Source organism: Scomber japonicus, chromosome 22, assembly GCF_027409825.1.
Source record: "Scomber japonicus isolate fScoJap1 chromosome 22, fScoJap1.pri, whole genome shotgun sequence".
NCBI lineage: Eukaryota > Metazoa > Chordata > Actinopteri > Scombriformes > Scombridae > Scomber > Scomber japonicus.
Window position 1 is genome coordinate 16,779,965 of NC_070599.1, and position 5,819 is coordinate 16,785,783.

Consider the following 5,819-nt stretch of genomic DNA (forward strand, 5'->3'; position numbering starts at 1 on the left):
TTTCGACACTACCGGCCCTGTCATTTTTTTCAATTTTTGCCCACTTTGGAAAATCCTTCACAATTTTCAAACAATGCCTTCACGATGCTTGATTTTACACATTTTTCATTCAGCCCGCCCCTCTGGCCCCTTGTAGCGAGTTTAGGAACAATCCCTCACCCTTCCCATTTTTGACTTTTTCGACACTACCGGCCCTGTCATTTTTTTCAATTTTTGCCCACTTTGGAAAATCCTTCACAATTTTCACACAATGCCTTCACGGTGCTTGATTTTACACATTTTTCATTCAGCCCGCCCCTCTGGCCCCTTGTAGCAAGTTTTGGGACAATCCCTCACCCTTCCCATTTTTGACTTTTTCGACACTACCGGCCCTGTCATTTTTTTCAATTTTTGCCCACTTTGGAAAATCCTTCACAATTTTCAAACAATGCCTTCACGATGCTTGATTTTACACATTTTTCATTCAGCCCGCCCCTCTGGCCCCTTGTAGCAAGTTTTGGGACAATCCCTCACCCTTCCCATTTTTGATTTTTTCGACACTACCGGCCCTGTCATTTTTTTTCAATTTTTGCCCGCTTTGGAAAATCCTTCACAATTTTCACACAATGCCTTCACGGTGCTTGATTTTACACATTTTTCATTCAGCCCGCCCCTCTGGCCCCTTGTAGCAAGTTTTGGGACAATCCCTCACCCTTCCCATTTTTGATTTTTTCGACACTACCGGCCCTGTCATTTTTTTCAATTTTTGCCCGCTTTGGAAAATCCTTCACAATTTTCACACAATGCCTTCACGGTGCTTGATTTTACACATTTTTCATTCAGCCCGCCCCTCTGGCCCCTTGTAGCAAGTTTTGGGACAATCCCCCACTTTTCCCATTTTTGACTTTTTCGACACTACCGGCCCTGTCATTTTTTTCAATTTTTGCCCACTTTGGAAAATCCTTCACAATTTTCAAACAATGCCTTCACGATGCTTGATTTTACACATTTTTCATTCAGCCCGCCCCTCTGGCCCCTTGTAGCGAGTTTAGGAACAATCCCTCACCCTTCCCATTTTTGACTTTTTCGACACTACCGGCCCTGTCATTTTTTTCAATTTTTGCCCGCTTTGGAAAATCCTTCACAATTTTCACACAATGCCTTCACGGTGCTTGATTTTACACATTTTTCATTCAGCCCGCCCCTCTGGCCCCTTGTAGCAAGTTTTGGGACAATCCCTCACCCTTCCCATTTTTGACTTTTTCGACACTACCGGCCCTGTCATTTTTTTCAATTTTTGCCCACTTTGGAAAATCCTTCACAATTTTCACACAATGCCTTCACGGTGCTTGATTTTACACATTTTTCATTCAGCCCGCCCCTCTGGCCCCTTGTAGCAAGTTTTGGGACAATCCCCCACTTTTCCCATTTTTGACTTTTTCGACACTACCGGCCCTGTCATTTTTTTCAATTTTTGCCCACTTTGGAAAATCCTTCACAATTTTCAAACAATGCCTTCACGATGCTTGATTTTACACATTTTTCATTCAGCCCGCCCCTCTGGCCCCTTGTAGCGAGTTTAGGAACAATCCCTCACCCTTCCCATTTTTGACTTTTTCGACACTACCGGCCCTGTCATTTTTTTCAATTTTTGCCCACTTTGGAAAATCCTTCACAATTTTCACACAATGCCTTCACGGTGCTTGATTTTACACATTTTTCATTCAGCCCGCCCCTCTGGCCCCTTGTAGCAAGTTTTGGGACAATCCCTCACCCTTCCCATTTTTGACTTTTTCGACACTACCGGCCCTGTCATTTTTTTCAATTTTTGCCCACTTTGGAAAATCCTTCACAATTTTCAAACAATGCCTTCACGATGCTTGATTTTACACATTTTTCATTCAGCCCGCCCCTCTGGCCCCTTGTAGCAAGTTTTGGGACAATCCCTCACCCTTCCCATTTTTGATTTTTTCGACACTACCGGCCCTGTCATTTTTTTTCAATTTTTGCCCGCTTTGGAAAATCCTTCACAATTTTCACACAATGCCTTCACGGTGCTTGATTTTACACATTTTTCATTCAGCCCGCCCCTCTGGCCCCTTGTAGCAAGTTTTGGGACAATCCCTCACCCTTCCCATTTTTGATTTTTTCGACACTACCGGCCCTGTCATTTTTTTCAATTTTTGCCCGCTTTGGAAAATCCTTCACAATTTTCACACAATGCCTTCACGGTGCTTGATTTTACACATTTTTCATTCAGCCCGCCCCTCTGGCCCCTTGTAGCAAGTTTTGGGACAATCCCCCACTTTTCCCATTTTTGACTTTTTCGACACTACCGGCCCTGTCATTTTTTTCAATTTTTGCCCACTTTGGAAAATCCTTCACAATTTTCAAACAATGCCTTCACGATGCTTGATTTTACACATTTTTCATTCAGCCCGCCCCTCTGGCCCCTTGTAGCGAGTTTAGGAACAATCCCTCACCCTTCCCATTTTTGACTTTTTCGACACTACCGGCCCTGTCATTTTTTTCAATTTTTGCCCGCTTTGGAAAATCCTTCACAATTTTCACACAATGCCTTCACGGTGCTTGATTTTACACATTTTTCATTCAGCCCGCCCCTCTGGCCCCTTGTAGCAAGTTTTGGGACAATCCCTCACCCTTCCCATTTTTGACTTTTTCGACACTACCGGCCCTGTCATTTTTTTCAATTTTTGCCCACTTTGGAAAATCCTTCACAATTTTCAAACAATGCCTTCACGATGCTTGATTTTACACATTTTTCATTCAGCCCGCCCCTCTGGCCCCTTGTAGCAAGTTTTGGGACAATCCCTCACCCTTCCCATTTTTGATTTTTTCGACACTACCGGCCCTGTCATTTTTTTTCAATTTTTGCCCGCTTTGGAAAATCCTTCACAATTTTCACACAATGCCTTCACGGTGCTTGATTTTACACATTTTTCATTCAGCCCGCCCCTCTGGCCCCTTGTAGCGAGTTTAGGAACAATCCCTCACCCTTCCCATTTTTGACTTTTTCGACACTACCGGCCCTGTCATTTTTTTCAATTTTTGCCCACTTTGGAAAATCCTTCACAATTTTCACACAATGCCTTCACGGTGCTTGATTTTACAAATTTTTCATTCAGCCCGCCCCTCTGGCCCCTTGTAGCAAGTTTAGGGACAATCCCTCACCCTTCCCATTTTTGACTTTTTCGACACTACCGGCCCTGTCATTTTTTTCAATTTTTGCCCACTTTGGAAAATCCTTCACAATTTTCACACAATGCCTTCACGGTGCTTGATTTTACACATTTTTCATTCAGCCCGCCCCTCTGGCCCCTTGTAGCAAGTTTTGGGACAATCCCTCACCCTTCCCATTTTTGACTTTTTCGACACTACCGGCCCTGTCATTTTTTTCAATTTTTGCCCACTTTGGAAAATCCTTCACAATTTTCACACAATGCCTTCACGGTGCTTGATTTTACACATTTTTCATTCAGCCCGCCCCTCTGGCCCCTTGTAGCAAGTTTTGGGACAATCCCTCACCCTTCCCATTTTTGATTTTTTCGACACTACCGGCCCTGTCATTTTTTTCAATTTTTGCCCGCTTTGGAAAATCCTTCACAATTTTCACACAATGCCTTCACGGTGCTTGATTTTACACATTTTTCATTCAGCCCGCCCCTCTGGCCCCTTGTAGCAAGTTTTGGGACAATCCCCCATTTTTCCCATTTTTAACTTTTTCGACACTACCGGCCCTGTCATTTTTTTCAATTTTTGCCCACTTTGGAAAATCCTTCACAATTTTCACACAATGCCTTCACGGTGCTTGATTTTACACATTTTTCATTCAGCCCGCCCCTCTGGCCCCTTGTAGCAAGTTTTGGGACAATCCCTCACCCTTCCCATTTTTGACTTTTTCGACACTACCGGCCCTGTCATTTTTTTCAATTTTTGCCCACTTTGGAAAATCCTTCACAATTTTCACACAATGCCTTCACGGTGCTTGATTTTACACATTTTTCATTCAGCCCGCCCCTCTGGCCCCTTGTAGCAAGTTTTGGGACAATCCCTCAACCTTCCCATTTTTGACTTTTTCGACACTACCGGCCCTGTCATTTTTTTCAATTTTTGCCCACTTTGGAAAATCCTTCACAATTTTCACACAATGCCTTCACGGTGCTTGATTTTACACATTTTTCATTCAGTCCGCCCCTCTGGCCCCTTGTAGCAAGTTTTGGGACAATCCCCCACTTTTCCCATTTTTGACTTTTTCGACACTACCGGCCCTGTCATTTTTTTCAATTTTTGCCCACTTTGGAAAATCCTTCACAATTTTCACACAATGCCTTCACGGTGCTTGATTTTACACATTTTTCATTCAGCCCGCCCCTCTGGCCCCTTGTAGCAAGTTTTGGGACAATCCCTCACCCTTCCCATTTTTGACTTTTTCGACACTACCGGCCCTGTCATTTTTTTCAATTTTTGCCCACTTTGGAAAATCCTTCACAATTTTCACACAATGCCTTCACGGTGCTTGATTTTACACATTTTTCATTCAGCCCGCCCCTCTGGCCCCTTGTAGCAAGTTTTGGGACAATCCCTCACCCTTCCCATTTTTGATTTTTTCGACACTACCGGCCCTGTCATTTTTTTCAATTTTTGCCCACTTTGGAAAATCCTTCACAATTTTCACACAATGCCTTCATGGTGCTTGATTTTACACATTTTTCATTCAGCCCGCCCCTCTGGCCCCTTGTAGCAAGTTTTGGGACAATCCCCCACTTTTCCCATTTTTGACTTTTTCGACACTACCGGCCCTGTCATTTTTTTCAATTTTTGCCCACTTTGGAAAATCCTTCACAATTTTCAAACAATGCCTTCACGATGCTTGATTTTACACATTTTTCATTCAGCCCGCCCCTCTGGCCCCTTGTAGCAAGTTTTGGGACAATCCCTCACCCTTCCCATTTTTGATTTTTTCGACACTACCGGCCCTGTCATTTTTTTCAATTTTTGCCCGCTTTGGAAAATCCTTCACAATTTTCACACAATGCCTTCACGGTGCTTGATTTTACACATTTTTCATTCAGCCCGCCCCTCTGGCCCCTTGTAGCGAGTTTAGGAACAATCCCTCACCCTTCCCATTTTTGACTTTTTCGACACTACCGGCCCTGTCATTTTTTTCAATTTTTGCCCACTTTGGAAAATCCTTCACAATTTTCACACAATGCCTTCACGGTGCTTGATTTTACACATTTTTCATTCAGCCCGCCCCTCTGGCCCCTTGTAGCAAGTTTTGGGACAATCCCCCACTTTTCCCATTTTTGACTTTTTCGACACTACCGGCCCTGTCATTTTTTTCAATTTTTGCCCACTTTGGAAAATCCTTCACAATTTTCACACAATGCCTTCACGATGCTTGATTTTACACATTTTTCATTCAGCCCGCCCCTCTGGCCCCTTGTAGCGAGTTTAGGAACAATCCCTCACCCTTCCCATTTTTGACTTTTTCGACACTACCGGCCCTGTCATTTTTTTCAATTTTTGCCCGCTTTGGAAAATCCTTCACAATTTTCACACAATGCCTTCACGGTGCTTGATTTTACACATTTTTCATTCAGCCCGCCCCTCTGGCCCCTTGTAGCAAGTTTTGGGACAATCCCTCAACCTTCCCATTTTTGACTTTTTCGACACTACCGGCCCTGTCATTTTTTTCAATTTTTGCCCACTTTGGAAAATCCTTCACAATTTTCACACAATGCCTTCACGGTGCTTGATTTTACACATTTTTCATTCAGTCCGCCCCTCTGGCCCCTTGTAGCAAGTTTTGGGACAAT